This window comes from Hyla sarda, chromosome 3 (assembly GCF_029499605.1).
Source record: "Hyla sarda isolate aHylSar1 chromosome 3, aHylSar1.hap1, whole genome shotgun sequence".
Taxonomy (NCBI): domain Eukaryota; kingdom Metazoa; phylum Chordata; class Amphibia; order Anura; family Hylidae; genus Hyla; species Hyla sarda.
This window is the reverse complement of record NC_079191.1, coordinates 436092812-436112455: the sequence shown is the minus strand read 5'-3', so window position 1 is coordinate 436112455 and position 19644 is coordinate 436092812. Positions and strand designations below refer to the sequence as shown.

General features: G+C 43.9%; 1 protein-coding gene across 2 annotated transcripts in view; it reads right to left on the bottom strand.

Moving 5' to 3' along the window:
* ALK (ALK receptor tyrosine kinase) overlaps positions 1–19644 on the bottom strand; it is a 1017868-nt gene that overhangs the window by 66652 nt on the left and 931572 nt on the right. The window lies entirely within an intron of this gene.

The following is a 19644-nucleotide window of genomic DNA, read 5'->3' as shown; positions in this document are numbered from 1 at the left end:
ATAACATTTCATTCTACTTTTCTGTATGTACAGGGCCAACAACATAGGGCGCAGTATTATAGTAGTTATATTCTTATATATAGGAGGCAGTATTATAGTAGTTATATTCTTGTATATAGGAGCAGTATTATAGTAGTTATATTCTTGTATATAGGAGCAGTATTATAGTAGTTATATTCTTGTATATAGGAGCAGTATTATAGTAGTTATATTCTTGTACATAGGAGCAGTATTATAGTAGTTATATTCTTGTATATAGGAGCAGTATTATAGTAGTTATATTCTTGTATATAGGAGCAGTATTATAGTAGTTATATTCTTGTATATAGGAGCAGTATTATAGTAGTTATATTCTTGTACATAGGAGCAGTATTATAGTAGTTATATTCCTGTACATAGGAGCAGTATTATAGTAGTTATATTCTTGTATATAGGAGCAATATTATAGTAGTTATATTCTTGTATATAGGGGCAGTATTATAGTAGTTATATTCTTGTATATAGAAGCAGTATTATAGTAGTTATATTCGAGTATATAGGAGGCAGTATTATAGTAGTTATATTCTTGTATATAGGAGCAGTATTATAGTAGTTATATTCTTGTATATAAGAGCAATATTATAGTAGTTATATTCTTGTATATAGGAGCATTATTATAGTAGTTATATTCTTGCATATGAGAACAGTATTATAGTAGTTATATTCTTGTATATAGGGGCAGTATTATAGTAGTTATATTCTTGTATATAGGAGCAGTATTATAGTAGTTATATTCTTGTATATAGGAGCAGTATTATAGTAGTTATATTCTTGTATATAGGAGCAGTATTATAGTAGTTATATTCTTGTATATAGGAGCAGTATTATAGTAGTTATATTCTTGTACATAGGAGACAGTATTATAGTAGTTATATTCTTGTATATAGGAGCAGTATTATAGTAGTTATATTCTTGTATATAGGAGCAGTATTATAGTAGTTATATTTTTGTATATAGGAGCAGTATTATAGTAGTTATATTCTTGTATATAGGAGCAGTATTATAGTAGTTATATTCTTGTATATAGGAGGCAATTTTTATTGTGAAAACAAACAAAATTACAATTAACATAAATTCTTACAATGCAAAACAAAAATAACAAGCATTGTGTCACGATGCCGGCTGGCAGGTAGTGGATCCTCTGTGCCAGAGAGGGATTGGCGTGGACCGTGCTAGTGGATCGGTTCTAAGTCACTACTGGTTTTCACCAGAGCCCGCCGCAAAGCGGGATGGTCTTGCTGCGGCGGTAGTGACCAGGTCGTATCCACTAGCAACGGCTCAACCTCTCTGACTGCTGAAGATAGGCGCGGTACAAGGGAGTAGACAGAAGCAAGGTCGGACGTAGCAGAAGGTCGGGGCAGGCAGCAAGGATCGTAGTCGGGGGCAACGGCAGGAGGTCTGGAACACAGGCTAGGAACACACAAGGAAACGCTTTCACTGGCACAATGGCAACAAGATCCGGCGAGGGAGTGAAGGGGAAGTGAGGTATAAATAGGGAGTGCACAGGTGAACACACTAATTGGGACCACTGCGCCAATCAGCGGCGCAGTGGCCCTTTAAATCGCAGAGACCTGGCGCGCGCGCGCCCTAGGGAGCGGGGCCGCGCGCGCCGGGACAGGACAGACGGAGAGCGAGTCAGGTACGGGAGCCGGGATGCGCATCGCGAGCGGGCGCTACCCGCATCGCGAATCGCATCCCGGCTGGAGACGGTATCACAGCGCACCGGGTCAGTGGAGCTGCCCGGAGCGCTGTGGTAGCGAGAGAGAAGCGAGCGCTCCGGGGAGGAGCGGGGACCCGGAGCGCTCGGCGTAACACATTGTACACACAATGACTACTCAACTAGAGTATGTACAGAGTAATATTAAACTTAGAAAGTCCACATTTGCTGGAAAAGGAAAAACACAAAAAAATTTAATAAAATAACATGACATCATCCGTGTTAAACCAAAGAGACATTCCTCCATAATTTCCCATTATTTTGGTTCCTCCGTATCTCTAATGACTTTACCCACTGGAGCTCGGACATGATCTGGCTTACTGCTGTGTTGTGATGGAATGGCTCGTTGTGTATGGACACTCTAGTTCTCATGTGCCAATGGTAATATTTAGTGATAGTAATTATAATGTACATAGTCCCCCTGTCTACAGTCCTGTTACTGGATGGTACAGCATATATGATGTCAGGATACGTCAGGTTCTGCAGTAATGGGATGTTCAGCTTACTGGACACTTCTTCCCATATCCTCCTCCCGCCCCTGCAGTCAGATATGAAATGCTCCATAGTCTCCTCCTGCTGACAACCCAGAGGACAGTTCCTATCAGAAACACTTAGATATTTCAGGTTACCCCTGACAAAGAGCCTTCCATGGAGCGACAGCCAAGCTATGTCAAAGAATTTTGCGGGGAGTCGTTTCCCATTGAGGAACTTTAGACTTTCTTGTAAAGTGCTGGTCACACAATCCCTCAAGGCAAGCGGAGAGCAGAAGAAAGCCCTACAAACCCTTACGTATAGATCCTTCCTTGGCTTACTCTCTATATAGGACTTCTCAATGCGCCATCTCTTCAGACATCTGAGCCCGTATTCCAGGTACGGGGGGAGGTAGTCACGCGTCCATCTCCCCCTCTTGAGACTGCCGCCTCGCACCCAAGACTCTGCAAAAGGCAATATCCAGTCCCTGATACTATTCGCCCACAGGGAGCTGTTGTTTGAGTCCAGGCAACCAAAATTAACTTTTAGAAACATGGAGTCAAAGAACACCCTTGGATTCAGCATATCCAACCCACCCTCTCTCCTCTGTAGGTAGGTGACCCCTCTTTTTATCAGGTTCAACCTGTTCCCCCAGAACATTTGGAAGAACAGGCTAAAGAGCCGAGCGGAGAAAGATTCTGGCAAAGGAAAAACAACAGAGACATACAAAAAGACGGGGACCAGGTAAGTCTTCAACATTTTAACCCTTTCTCTATAGGTCAGCCTCCAGTTCTTCCATCGCTGAACCTTTGCATTTCCGGCTTCCAACTTCTCTTCCCAATTTAGTTTGGCGTTATCGTCCCTCCCGAATTTGACCCCTAGGATTTTAATATAGGAGGAGGCTCTCACAAATTGGGGCAGATCAAAATCTGGATCAGTATCTGATACCCAGAGAGCTTGACTCTTCTCAAGGTTGACCAGAGACCCTGAGGCCTCCGAGTAACTTCTGATGGCCGCAGACAACATCTCCACCTCACGAGGCTCAGATATCACTACGGTCACATCATCCGCGTAGGCAACAACACTCAGGGGTAGGCAGTGGGGAACCGGCACCCCCTGAAAACCACACTCCTGCAGTGACCTCAGAAACGGGTCTAAGGCAAATACATACAGCAGCGGGCTCAGTGGGCAACCTTGTCTCACCCCCGCCTCAACCCTGAACGTGTCACCCTGCCAACCATTGATCAGAGGAAAGCTCTCGGCCTCACAATACAAAGTCTTCAGCCAATCGATGAATTGTCCCGGAATACCGTACTTTGACAAAGTGGCCCATAGATACTCGTGATCTACTCTGTCAAAGGCTTTAGCCTGGTCAAGACTCACAACATATCTCCCACACCTCAGAGCTTTACATCTCTCGAACATCTCCCTTATGGAGATCACTGCCCCAGAGATGTTCCGCCCTTTTACTGTGCCATACTGACAGCCTGCCAACAGTGCCGGGGACAGACAAACTAACCTAGAAAACAGGATTTTTGCCAGAATCTTCCTGTCGACATTCAAGAGGGCAATTGGCCTCCAGTTCTTGATGTCACTCGGCTCTTTACCTTTAGACAGCAGAATCAGCGAGGACACTCTCATGGATGGAGGCATCAGGTGACTTTCTAGACAATTTGTATAAACATCCACGAGGATTGGGGCCAAGAGGTCTCTGAATGTCTTATAGAATTCTGCTGTTATCCCATCTGGACCTGGTGCCTTCTTCACATGTAACTTATCAATGGCCTCTTTGACCTCCGCCACCGTCAATTCTGCTGTCAAAGGAGAAAAGTCCAAATCATTAGTATCAGGGAGCGGAGTTGTCTCCAAGAATTGGGTCATCTTGTCTCTATCCAAAACCTTCCTCTGAAACAAGTCAGCATAGTACGATCTCACCACCCCCAGGATACCCTCCCGAGATTCCTGCAAAACACCCTGGGAGTCACTGAGACCGGTGACAGATTTATTTGCCACCCGCTCCCGGCAATTCTCAAAGGGATCAGGAGACCCTAAGGACCCATAATCCCGTTCAAGAACCAGGGAGGTATACCTGCTGTACTGATACTGCCTTATCTCAGATTTCAGCCGGTCTATCCTTTGTTGGTCCCCACCCGCCGAATACAGTGACTCCAATTCTTTGCGCAGCTTGAGATACTGGCCGTACTTACTCTTCCCCTTTATAACTGACAGTCTCTTTAAGAGGGTTCTGATCTCATCCTTGACATCCTCCCACCAGGCGGCCATATCATCATAGAAGTCCACTCTCTCTAGCTGACTCTGTATAAGAGAGTGAACCTGTCTCTGTACAGAAGGATCCTCTAATAGGCTGGAATTCAGTCTCCACAACCCTCTACCTGTCTCAGGACCCTGTGTGACACCCAGACAAAAATATAAGGCCAGATGGTCAGAATAAGGGACGATCTTCTCATCTTTCTCACCAATCGTCTCTGTAGGACTAACCAGAGCCAAATCTATCCTACTGCTTCTTCCACCACAAAAATAGGTAAACTTTGCCTTCCGACCACCCTGCACAAACACATCTGACAACCCGGCCTGTAGAATGATGTTGTTTAAGACCTTGGAGTCTCGGGTTAGAGGTCTATTAGAGGATCTGTCACTAGATGTTCTGGAGGCATTAAAATCTCCAGCCAAGATGACGGGGACAGACGTGAAGAGATATGGCTTCACTTCATTATAAAGGTTAACCCTTTCAGTCACTGTCTGTGAACCATACATATTAATGAGTCGGAGCCTTCTACCCCGAATAGTAACTTCTAGCATTAGGCACCTTCCCATCAATACCTCTGTCAGCCTATGTACAGTTACATCATTGGTGGTAAACAGAATAGAGACCCCGGCACTTGGTTCCACAGCCAGTGACCAAAAGGATGGACCAGACCGCCATTCACGCTCTGCTTCACGTAACAGTCCTTGAGTATTTAAACGTGTCTCCTGTAAGAAGAAGATGTCAGCATCAGTAGACTTTAGATGGTCATATACGACGTGTCTGGTCCTCCTCACTCTGACACTGTTCACATTACTGGAGAACACTTTAAGGGTAAAGTCGGCCATCATAACAAAGGAAAGCAGAAGAAGCAGAGATGTCACCCCCATCATCACAGATCTGAGTCCGAGCCCTCCTGCTGACCACCTGTTTCCATGTCCGATTCGGACAGACGTTTATCCCGTGGGGGTCTCCTTTTTGTGGGGGGATCACCCTCTTGGTCTTCATTAAATTCCTCTATCACTCTCTTTAGCTCCCTCTCCATCTCTTCCTCAGCGTCTGACTCTGATAGGACACTGTACCTATTTGTGATGGTCATTACACCTGACCCGGGGTCTACTTTCTTTTTGGAGGGCTTTTGGACAGTGGTCCATCCCTCCTCAGGCTTACGGCTGGTTTTGTCTTTTTTCCGTCTCTTCTGCGGATTTATTGATGCTGGGGCAGAAGAAGACATGGCCACAACCTGCTCAGTGACCTCCCTGTTCCCCTCAGTGGCTCCTGGCTGGGACTGGTCGGGCACTGTGTCACCAATATTGTCACCCATATTGTCACCCCTAGTGTCACCTACAGTGTCACCCATATTGTCACCCCTAGTGTTATGCTGAGGCTCGGGCTGTGTCACTGCTGACCCTGACACCAACGTCTCCTCCTCCAGGTCCTCTGCCCCCTCCAGCAGGTCCTCATCAGGGAAGTCCTTACAGATGTTATGCCAGGCGTCAGGACAGTCCCTGTGGGAGTGACCGGTCTTACCACAGAGGTTGCAGCGGATATTCTGGCAGGTGGCGCTGACATGGCCGATCTCCCCACATAAATTACACTTCACTAGGGTGCAGACACTCGCGATATGACCGGTCTTCCCACACTTGAAGCATTTTCTGGGCTGACCTGCATAGAAGCAAACCCCTTTCTCCCGACCAATGAAAAATGAATTGGGCAGATGTTGGGTAATGTTATTAATCTGCCGTAACTTCACCAAAACCTTCCACCCTCCCGTCCATATGCCGTCCTCATCCCTGGTCTTAGTCAGGTCTGACATTAGGTCACAGTGTCTCTTTAACCACACAACAATATCCTGGGGGGGGGGGCAGACTCGTTCCAGAATATAATGGTGACATTCGCTGTGTCTGGTCTGGAGATGGGGACAAAGCTGAACTTATTCCAGCCATCAGCATCTCTCACCCGGGTGACATGGGCCCAGAAGCGGTCCAGGTCAGACATGAGTTTGAAGCTGACGTCATAGCCCTGCCTGTCAGGAAGGTTTATCACTGCCAGGATGTTAGATGGCAGGAAGCCCATTTGGTGCCACAGAAGTTCACGGACCACAAACCTCCTGTCAGGCAGCTCCTCCTTGGCCCCTCTATGTCTGAACCTGACCACGTTCCTCCTCTTGAAAGCCTGACCTGTATAATTCACATTGGACATGAATGGTGACCCACGACTCCAGGCATTACCAGAGGAGGCGCCACTACTTCTACCCTCCTGCTGTACTTGGGGGCGCTGTGGTGGCTGCTGACCAGCCGTACTAGGGGGGTCTGACACTTGTGTGACTAAAGGGGGGAAGTGTTGTGCATCAGACTATACAGCCCCCTCCCCACCATCAACCTCTATACTCTGGGGGTCACAAGCCTCTGAAGGCTGAACTAATGGTGGACCTGACCCCAGAGATGACCCCAGATCCCACACAGACTGTGAAGCGCCCCCCTCTGCAGACACATTATCAGTAATATCACATACATTCATATCATTGCAGTCACTGGCAGAATGATCCTGCACTACAGAGCCCAGCAAGCCCTGCAGAGCCATGTCCTGTGAACTCTCTGCTGCACTGCTGCCTTCAGGTAAGAGTCCACAGTCCTGCTGCTCTCTACTGCCCCCAGGGGCTTGTGGTGACTGCACTACTGTTACAGAGTTACCTTCAGGTATGTGTCCATAGTCCTGCTTCACCGTGCTGACTGCTGGGACTTGTGGTACCTCTGGAGGAGTCTCTGCAGGTCTCTGATGTTGCTGGACGCTTGCTTCTGCTTGTCTGTACAAATTTCCTTTCTCAAAAGGGAAGCTGGCTGGTCTGAGGAGTGGTCTTGCACAGGACTGCTGGATGTCCTCTTGTCTTGTACAGGACTGCTGGGTGTCCCCTGGTGAGGCTGTAGACTTGGGTTCAGCAGTAGATGACTTTGGCGCTGGTCTTTCCTTATATCCCTCAAATCGCTGCTGATTTCTGAAGGTCTCAGCGACTGGTCCCATCTGGTCCAATACGTCCTCCATGTCCTGCACAGTGTCAGCGAGCTGCACAGCGAGGGAGCTCAGCTTCTTGTCATGTACAGCCTGGTTATTGGGGTTTGCTGCCTTTAGCTTGTATATACATTCAATTTGTTTCTGCAGCTGTAACTTTGTCTTTTTTAAAGTCTCAAGTCTCTTTACCAGAGCTGGGATCTGCTCGGCCAGACATAGTTCAGGCGCCCGCTGAGTATTGGGGGGCCGCGCTGGTGGGGTACTCACAGGACTCTGCTTCTGAGGTGGGATCTGTCTCGGTGCTGTGGTCACTGCTGCGGGGTCACAATCTCCAGACTGGGGACTAGGCCCCTGGTTCTTCCCAGTGACCGCACTTGTGGCCCCCTGAAGCCTTCCTGGTGTATTCCCTCTGGTCCCCTCTGGCGTGCTTGTAACTTTTGCGCTGCTCCCGCTCCCGTATCGTGTGCGGTCAGAACGTATCAGGACAGGCTGCTGCAGATTCTCCTGCATGGTCTGCTTCTCCAGGGATGTTCTCCTCTGTCTGACTGCAGGAGGGGTGGATTGTGCCTGCAGCCATTACCTTACTTGATGATTCCTTCTTTAGTTCCACAGCTTTCTTCTCATCTGTGCTTCTTACTGCACCAGAACTGACAACATTCTCAACATTTCTCACATCCAGAGAAACTTTAGGATTTTCATCCATGGTTTGTGGTGTCTGGGGATTAATTCCCAGAATAGGCCGAGAAGCCTGGGCCTTGCTTGGGGAGCTTCCCCACCCAGGGTGGCCCCTCCCTGGGCTTTCTCCAGACATCAGGAGAGCTACACAGACACAACCTCTCAGCTAGGAGGCAGTATTATAGTAGTTATATTCCTGTATATAGGGGGCAGTATTATAGTAGTTATATTCCTGTATATAGGAGCAGTATTATAGTAGTTATATTCTTGTATATAGGGGCAGTATTATAGTAGTTATATTCTTGTATATAGGAGCAGTATTATAGTAGTTATATTCTTGTATACAGGAGCAGTATTATAGTAGTTATATTCTTGTGTATAGGGAGCAGTATTATAGTAGTTATATTCTTGTATATAGGAGCAGTATTATAGTAGTTATATTCTTGTATATAGGAGCAGTATTATAGTAGTTATATTCTTGTATATAGGAGCAGTATTATAGTAGTTATATTCTTGTATATAGGAGCAGTATTATAGTAGTTATATTCTTGTATATAGGAGCAGTATTATAGTAGTTATATTCCTGTATATAGGAGCAGTATTATAGTAGTTATATTCTTGTATATAGTAGGCAGTATTATAGTAGTTATATTCTTGTATATAGTAGGCAGTATTATAGTAGTTATATTCTTGTATATAGTAGGCAGTATTATAGTAGTTATATTCTTGTATATAGGAGCAGTATTATAGTAGTTATATTCTTGTATATAGGAGGCAGTATTATAGTAGTTATATTCTTGTATGTAGGAGCTGTATTATAGTAGTTATATTCTTGTATATAGGAGCAGTATTATAGTAGTTATATTCTTGTATATAGGAGGCAGTATTATAGTAGTTATATTCTTGTATATAGGAGCAGTATTATAGTAGTTATATTCTTGTATATAGGAGCAGTATTATAGTAGTTATATTCTTGTATATAGGAGCAGTATTATAGTAGTTATATTCTTGTACTGTATATAGAAGCAGTATTATAGTAGTTATATTCTTGTATATAGGGGCAGTATTATAGTAGTTATATTCTTGTATATAGGAGCAGTATTATAGTAGTTATATTCTTGTATATAGGAGCAGTATTATAGTAGTTATATTCTTGTATATAGGAGCAGTATTATAGTAGTTATATTCTTGTATATAGGAGCAGTATTATAGTAGTTATATTCTTGTATATAGGAGCAGTATTATAGTAGTTATATTCTTGTACTGTATATAGAAGCAGTATTATAGTAGTTATATTCTTGTATATAGGGGGCAGTATAATAGTAATTATATTCTTGTATATAGGAGCAGTATTATAGTAGTTATATTCTTGTATATAGGAGCAGTATTATAGTAGTTATTTTCTTGTACTGTATATAGAAGCAGTATTATAGTAGTTATATTCTTGTATATAGGGGGCAGTATAATAGTAGTTATATTCTTGTATATAGGGAGCAGTATTATAGTAGTTATATTCTTGTATATAGGAGCAGTATTATAGTAGTTATATTCTTGTATATAGGAGGCAGTATTATAGTAGTTATATTCTTGTATATAGGAGCAGTATTATAGTAGTTATATTCTTGTATATAGGAGGCAGTATTATAGTAGTTATATTCTTGTATATAGGAGCAGTATTATAGTAGTTATATTCTTGTATATAGGAGCAGTATTATAGTAGTTATATTCTTGTATATAGGAGCAGTATTATAGTAGTTATATTCTTGTACTGTATATAGAAGCAGTATTATAGTAGTTATATTCTTGTATATAGGGGCAGTATTATAGTAGTTATATTCTTGTATATAGGAGCAGTATTATAGTAGTTATATTCTTGTATATAGGAGCAGTATTATAGTAGTTATATTCTTGTATATAGGAGCAGTATTATAGCAGTTATATTCTTGTATATAGGAGGCAGTATTATAGTAGTTATATTCTTGTATATAGGAGCAGTATTATAGTAGTTATATTCTTGTATATAGGAGCAGTATTATAGTAGTTATATTCTTGTATATAGGAGCAGTATTATAGTAGTTATATTCTTGTACTGTATATAGAAGCAGTATTATAGTAGTTATATTCTTGTATATAGGGGCAGTATTATAGTAGTTATATTCTTGTATATAGGAGCAGTATTATAGTAGTTATATTCTTGTATATAGGAGCAGTATTATAGTAGTTATATTCTTGTATATAGGAGCAGTATTATAGTAGTTATATTCTTGTATATAGGAGGCAGTATTATAGTAGTTATATTCTTGTATATAGGAGCAGTATTATAGTAGTTATATTCTTGTATATAGGAGCAGTATTATAGTAGTTATATTCTTGTATATAGGAGCAGTATTATAGTAGTTATATTCTTGTATATAGGAGCAGTATTATAGTAGTTATATTCTTGTATATAGGAGCAGTATTATAGTAGTTATATTCTTGTACTGTATATAGAAGCAGTATTATAGTAGTTATATTCTTGTATATAGGGGCAGTATTATAGTAGTTATATTCTTGTATATAGGAGCAGTATCATAGTAGTTATATTCTTGTATATAGGAGCAGTATTATAGTAGTTATATTCTTGTATATAGGAGCAGTATTATAGTAGTTATATTCTTGTATATAGGAGGCAGTATTATAGTAGTTATATTCTTGTATATAGGAGCAGTATTATAGTAGTTATATTCTTGTATATAGGAGCAGTATTATAGTAGTTATATTCTTGTATATAGGAGCAGTATTATAGTAGTTATATTCTTGTATATAGGAGCAGTATTATAGTAGTTATATTCTTGTACTGTATATAGAAGCAGTATTATAGTAGTTATATTCTTGTATATAGGGGGCAGTATAATAGTAGTTATATTCTTGTATATAGGAGCAGTATTATAGTAGTTATATTCTTGTATATAGGAGCAGTATTATAGTAGTTATATTCTTGTATATAGGAGGCAGTATTATAGTAGTTATATTCTTGTATATAGGAGCAGTATTATAGTAGTTATATTCTTGTATATAGGGGGCAGTATAATAGTAGGTAGTATTTTAGTTATATTTCGTATAGCACAGTGGGACTATATCTTAGTTATTATTCTTCCTTCTACTTTTTCATGTAGACAGAAGATCTCAGAGTGTAATAATTGTGAGATATTTTGCATATCATTTACATTTCTTTGGATTGTGTTTTCTCCTGCTCTTCCTTCTAGATCATTTCAGAAAAATAGCAGTTTTCAGCTCTTAGAGACACTAATCCCTGTGGGTATCATTAGTATGTGAGGTTGATCAGGGATAAGTCATACATGACCTGTGTGCCAAGCAGCTCAATTTGTGTTTCCTTAAAATAATCAGCTTGGCTTCTATCTATCTCATATCTATCTATCTATCTATCTATCTATCTCTCTCATATCTATCTATCTCATATCTATCTATCTATCTATCTCATATCTATCTATCTATCTATCTATCTATCTATCTATCTATCTCTCTCATATCTATCTATCTATCTCATATCTATATATCTCATATCTATCTATCTATCTCTCTCTCTCATATCTATCTATCTCTCTCTCTCATATCTATCTATCTCATATCTATCTATATCATATCTATCTATTTATCTATCTCATATATATATATATATATCATATCTATCTATCTCATATGTATCTATCTCATATCTATCTATCTATCTATCTATCTATCTATCTATCTCATATCTATCTATCTCATATCTATCTCATATCTATCTATGTCATATCTATCTATCTCATATCTATCTTATATCTATCTATCTCATATCTATCTATCTATCTATCTATCTCATATCTATCTATCTCATATCTATCTATCTATCTATCTATCTCATATCTATCTATCTCATATCTATCTATCTCATATATATATATATATATATATATATATATATATATATATTTATCTCATATCTATGTATCTATCTCATATCTATCTATCTCATATCTATGTATCTATCTCATATCTATCTATCTATCTATCTAGGAAGGATGCCGCAGCACACAAGTGTTGTGTATGCTGCGGCATCCTTCCTAGATGTCTGACTTGCTTTGACCAAAGCTTTTTACGCCACCTGCACCAGCACTATGGTGCAATAGGACGTGCTGCTCCAATCTGGTTTTTGTAGTATCTATCTATCTATCTATCTCATATCTATCTTATATCTATCTATCTCATATCTATCTCATATCTATCTATCTATCTAGCAACAGAAGAATGCAGCAGCACACTGCCAGCACAAGGATATAGGTGCAACATGAACATGCAGATAAAACATGGAGACTATACAGCTATGGTGTAATAGATGCAAATGTGAAACTATGAAATAGTGAGGCACTTAGCTCGCAAATTTGTCTCCGCCGGCGGTCAAATAGCTTGGACCGTCCCACCGCGATAAGGTGGCCTCCTTGGGACGGACCCTACACTGTGAATATGCCAGAGGCATATTCACAGTGTAGGGTCCGTCCCAGGAGGCTACCTTATCGCGGTGGGACGGTCCAAGCTATTTGACCGCCGGCGGAGACAAATTTGCAAGCTAAGTGCCTCACTATCTCATAGTTTCACATTTGCATCTATTACACCATAGCTGTATAGTCTCCATGTTTTATCTGCATGTTCATGTTTCACCTATATCTTTGTGCTGGCAGTGTGCTGCTGCATTCTTCTGTTGCTGTATATCTAGCCTAGTAGCGTGCACCTGTAGGCCAGGTCCATATAATAGTTTGGTATCAACTAAAGTGCTGGCTGACTTATTCTTTGTCTATCTATCTATCTATCTATCTATCTATCTCATATCTATCTTATATCTATCTATCTATCTATCTATCTATCTATCTCATATCTATCTCATATCTATCTCATATCTATCTATCTATCTATCTCATATCTATCATTATTATATCTATCTATATGTGGTAATGGGGTGTGATGCAGGGCAGATGGCATTAACCCCTTGTATTCATGGCGCCAGGGCGTGGCTTATCCTCAATACCACCTGAAGGTATACCGCTGGATCCTGGGCTAGGCACGGGGACAATAATGACTCCGTTGCCAAGTTACGGACACGTTATCTTTACTGAGTGACAGATGGTAAAATCTATACAATGTATCCGGGCCCATGGAGGTGACCAGTGACTTCAGAGACCTTAAGGGCTTGCTGGGACTTGCAGTGGTTTTGGACAATTTATTGCAGGCCACGCTGACTTGACTGGAGACAGACTAAGCTGTGACTTTATCTTACTTGTGGCTGTAGACCTGTATCTTGTGGCTGCAGACTTGACTTGAGGCTCCTATAGACTCCAGACTCTTAGGCTCGATGGCACCTCAGCAAAGACTCAGGAACTAAGAGAAGAGACTCCTCCTGGGGCTTTTATGGGGGAGACTCTGGGGGGTCCCATTGGTCACCCTTCAGTCACCTGGTCACTGATACCTCCTGGGTAACAATCACATGACAACTGATGATCGATCACATGTTAACCTTTCTTAAAGATCCAACATTCTTATATACATAACACAGGGGATAATATACACTTACAGGGGGCAGGGGACACTGCTGTACTGGGCCACCACATATGTATCTATACAGTGACCCCTCGACCTACGATGGCCCCGACATACGATCATTTCAACATGCGATGGCCTCTCAGAGGCCATCGCATGTTGAAGGCAGCATCAAGCATAAGCGGCTATCTGGCAGCACAGACTGCTTCAGCCACCGCCGGTGCCCCCGTGTGGTCCGCTGACGATCACTTACCTGTCCTCGGGGCTCCGACGCGTCCTCTTCGGGATCCCCTGCATCGTCGGCGCTCTCCATCGTCGTCATCACGCCGCTGCGCACGCCGTCCCGTCATCCAATAGGAGCGGCGCGCGTAGCGACGTGATGACGGCGACGGAGAGCGCGGATGCGGGGGAAGCAGAGGCCTTGCCGGAGCGTCGGGGACACCTCGGGGACAGCGATGGAAGGCGACATCCCGGGCAGCAGTGACGGTCCGGAGCGGCGGGGACACGTGAGTATAACCTCCAATACCAGTGGTCTTCAACCTGCGGACCTCCAGATGTTGCAAAACTACAACACCCAGCATGCCCGGACAGCCAACGGCTGTCCGGGCATGCTGGGTGTTGTAGTTTTGCAACATCTGGAGGTCCGCAGGTTGGAGACCACTGTCCTATACTTTACATTGCACGGATCCCTCAACATGCGATGGTTTCAACATACGATGGTCCATTTGGAACGGATTACCATTGTATGTTGAGGGACCACTGTCTATCTAATATCTATCTAATATTTTTCTATCTAATATCTATCTAATATTTTTCTATCTAACATCTAATATCTATCTAATATTTTTCTATCTAATATCTATCTAATATTTTTCTATCTAATATCTATCTAATATTTTTCTATCCTTCCATGGATTATCCCCTTCTGTCCTGTCTTGTATTTCGGCCGCCCACAGGTATAGGACACTGGCAGCCATTCCATTATAGTTATCTCCTGACTTGTCATCTGTCCTGGGAACATTTCTTTAGCTATATTGGATATTGGATATATATATATATATACAGATATTGGAGACGTCTGACATCCTGTATAAATCCCTGGTAGAGAAAAAGCTTCATCCACCGGGATATATTTCCTTTCTGTTCCGCGGTGTCTCGGATCCGGAGGTGAGTGACAGGCGGTAGACATTGTCTGTAACATATCTATCATTAGAACCTGAAGGAAGTTCTCGCGCGCTCCGGGTCTCATCCGTCTTCCTTCCTTCCTTCCTCGGAACCTTCTGATAAATTACTTGTGACTCCCGACAAGGTCTTTCTGTGGAATAAATCTAATGATAAGGGACAAGGATCTGCGGAGGGCGAAGTCACGGCCTAGATTTCCCTCTTTCTTTCTGAAATTGGAGTTAATTTCCAGTTCCTGACAGCGATGAAGCTTCCGAGAGTTCATGGGAGTTAATGCAGCTCATGTACAGATCCATCATGGACGGGTTTTTTTTTTTTGTGGACTTTTAGTTGTAGACCATTATTTTTGCAGTGAAATCCACTTAAAGGGAGGAGTGGGCCCATCTATATTATGGCCCTGGTGTCATCTACCCGTATTTTTCACCATATAAGACGCACCTATTTTTATAGGATAAAAATCTAGAAAATAAAGATTCTGAACCAAATACAATGTAAAGTATAGGACGGTGATCTTCAACCTGCGGACCTTCAGATGTTGCAAAACTACAACTCCCAGCATGCCCGGACAGCCGTTGGCTGTCCGGGCATGCTGAGAGTTGCAGTTTTGCAACATCTGGAGGTCCGCAGGTTGAAGACCACTGGCATAGGAGGTAGTACTCACGTGTCCCCGCCGCTCCGGACCCGACACCGCTCGTCACCGCTGCCCTGGATGTCGCCCTCCATCGCTGTCGGCGCGTCCCCGGGGTGTCCCCGTCGCTCCAGGAGCGTCTCTGCTGCCCGGTATCCACGCTCTCCGTCGCCGCCATCACGCTGCCACTATTGGATGACGGGACGGCGTGGACGACGACGTGATGACGACGAAGGAGAGCGCCGGCCATGCAGGGGATCCGGGCACGGAGCAGACACCGAGGAGGCAGGTAAGGTCCCTCCCGGTGTCCTGTAAGCTGTTCGGGACGCCACGATTTCGCCACGGCGGTCCCGTACAGCCTGACTGAACAGCCGGGTTAGTGTTATTTTCGCTTCAGAAGCGGCGGTCAGCTTTGATCGCCGCGTCTGAAGGGTTAATACAGGGCTTCAACGCGATCGGTGATGTCCTGTATTAGCCACAGGTCCTGGCCTTTGATGGCCGCAGGGACCGCCGCGATAGGACAGGTATTTGCCGTATAAGACGCATCAACCTTTCCCCCCCACCCCAGTCACCACAGTTTATTATTTGGATACTGTCCAGGATGTCACTATATCTATGGAAGAAGAGAACTTATACACTTACTGGACACTTTATTAGGAACACCTTGCTAGGCCACGGGTTGGACCCCCCCTTTATAACATAGTTTGAGGCTTGTTGGCTCGCTGGGACTTGTAGTGGACTTGAACTGACTTGTGCAACCCACGCTGACTTTAGTCATTGACACTTGACTATCTCGACTAGACTCCTCCCCTGTATTTGTGCTTATCAGGCTTTGACTTTCACCTGCAGGGGTTACTGGTGGTGGCTGTGTGTTTAGGACTTGGTCTCCCTCAGGACACCAGACACTCTCAGGTCTTCACTAGACTGCACCTCAGCTAGATCTGAAACTGAGCTAGACTAGCTCCTCCCAAGTATATATGGGAGCAATTTGGAGATGTCCCATTGGTCACCAACAAGTCACCTGTTCACTTGCACCTTCCTTGGTAACAGAGGACTTAACAACAATATTTAAAGGCACATGTACCTCAAAAGACTAACCAGCATATAACATAAGACATTATTAACCCTTTAGAGTCTGTAGGAGGAATGTGGACCCAGGGGAACACTGAGAGGGAATCCGCCACACAGGACGGACAGGTGTACAGGAGGACAACTCCAGTACTGGGCCACCTCATATGCAGGTGCCCAAAACTGGACACAATACTCCATATGTGGTCTGACTAATGATTTATACAGCGGCAAAACTATGTTCCTGTCCTGAGCCTCTATGCCTCTCTCTACATCACATGACTTTATTAGCCTTGGCAGCCGCTGCCTGGCACTGTTCACTCAAGTAGAATTTACTGTCCACCAGTACCCCCAAGTCTTTTTCGGCAGAAGTTTGACCTAGTGTCTTATTATTTAGCACATAATTGTACATTAGGCCTTCCTTTCTCCAAACTCTCTCCTCTCCAGTCCATCCTTAATGCCGCAGCCAGACTCTTCTTCCTCTCCAGCCGCTACACCGACGCCTCCTCCCTGTGCCAGTCACTACACTGGTTACCAATTCAGTCCAAAATACAGTACAAAATCCTCAGTCTCACACACAAAGCCCTCCATAATGCTGCACCTACCTACATCTCCTCTCTCATCTCTGTCTACCATCCTACACGTTCTCTCCGATCTGCTAATGATCTCACACTAACATCTTCTATAATCCCAACTTCTCACTCCCGTCTCCAAGACTTCACTTGTGCTGCACCGGTTCTCTGGAATGCTATCCCTCAATCCCTCAGACTCAACAACAACATCCATAGTTTCAAGCGTGGCCTAAAAACACATCTCTTCAGACCTATAACATTCTCTAATTGGCCTTAACATATCTTAAATATATCCCCAACATATCCCCAACATATCCCCCACATATCCCCCACATATCCCCCACATATCCCCCACATATCCCCCACATATCCCCCACATATCCCCCACATATCCCCCACATATCCCCCACATATCCCCCACATATCCCCCACATATCCCCAACATATCCCCAACATATCCCCAACATATCCCCAACATATCCCCAACATATCCCCAACATATCCCCAACATATCCCCAACATATCCCCAACATATCCTCAACATATCCCCAACATATCCCCAACATATCCTCAACATATCCTCAACATATCCCCAACATATCCCCAACATATCCCCAACATATCCCCAACATATCCCCACACCTCTTGTTTGAATAGTTATTGTGTAATATAATGTCTGATACTTGTCTTTGTTTTTACCCCATAATTGTAAGCGCTGCCGAATTTGTAGGCGCTATATAAATAAATAAAATAATAATACATTTAGTTTTTACTGCCCAAGTGCATAACCTTACATTTATCCACATTAAACATCATTTGCCATGTCTGTGCTCAAGCCTCCAGCTTCCCCAGATCCCTCTGTAATATTATGTTATCATCCTCTGTGGTAATCACCTGACCCAGTCTAGTGTCATCTGCAAATATAGAAATCCTACTCTGTCATCCCCGTACAAGGTCAATAATAAACATATTAAAAAGAAGTGGACCCAGTACTGACCCCTGTGGTAACAAGGTGCTGGAAACATTCCCCAGAGATTTTGCTCCATATGGACACGATGACATCACACAGTTCCTCCATATAGACATGATGACATCACACAGTTCCTCCATATGGACATGATGACATAACACAGTTCCTCCATATAGACATGATGACATCACACAGTTCCTCAATATAGACATGATGACATCACACAGTTCCTCCATATGGACATGATGACATCACACAGTTCCTCCATATGGACATTGTCACGATGCCGGCTGGCAGGAGGTGGATCCTCTGTGCCAGAGAGGGATTGGCGTGGACCGTGCTAGTGGACCGGTTCTAAGTCACTACTGGTATTCACCAGAGCCCGCCGCAAAGCGGGATGGTCTTGCTGCGGCGGTAGTAACCAGGTCGTATCCACTAGCAACGGCTCAACCTCTCTGACTGCTGAAGATAGGCGCGGTACAAGGGAGTAGACAAAAGCAAGGTCGGACGTAGCAGAAGGTCGGGGCAGGCAGCAAGGATCGTAGTCAGGGGCAACGGCAGGAGATCTGGAACACAGGCTAGGAATACACAAGGGAACGCTTTCACTAGGCACGATGGCAACAAGATCCGGCGAGGGAGTGCAGGGGAAGTGAGGTATACATAGGGAGTGCACAGGTGAACACACTAATTAGAACCACTGCGCCAATCAGTGGCGCAGTGGCCCTTTAAATGGCAGAGACCCGGCGCGCGCGCGCCCTAGGGAGCGGGGCCGCGCGCGCCGGGACAGGACCGACGGAGAGCGAGTCAGGTACGGGAGCCGGGATGCGCATCGCGAGCGGGCGCCACACCCGCATCGCGAATCGCATCCCGGCTAGAGGCGGTATCGCAGCGCACTCGGTCAGTGGAACTGACCGGGGCGCTGCCGTAGTGAGAATGTTGCGAGCGCTCTGGGGAGGAGCGGGGACCCGGAGCGCTCGGCGTAACAGTACCCCCCCCCTTGGGTCTCCCCCTCTTCTTGGAGCCTGAGAACCTGAGGACCAGACTTTTGTCTAGGATATTGTCCTCAGGTTCCCAGGATCTCTCTTCAGGACCACAGCCCTCCCAGTCAACCAAAAAAAAAGTTTTCCCTCTGACCTTTTTGGAGGCCAGTATCTCCTTAACGGAAAAGATATCAGAAGAACCGGAGACAGGAGTGGGAGAAACAAGTTTGGGAGAGAAACGGTTGATGATGAGTGGTTTAAGAAGAGAGACATGAAAGGCATTAGGAATACGAAGAGAAGGAGGAAGAAGAAGTTTGTAAGAGACAGGATTAATTTGACACAGAATTTTGAAAGGACCAAGATAGCGTGGTCCCAATTTGTAGCTGGGGACACGGAAGCGGACATATTTAGCGGAGAGCCATACCTTGTCTCTGGGAGAAAAAGTGGGGGGAGCTCTTCTTTTCTTATCGGCTAACTTCTTCATGCGTGATGAAGCCTG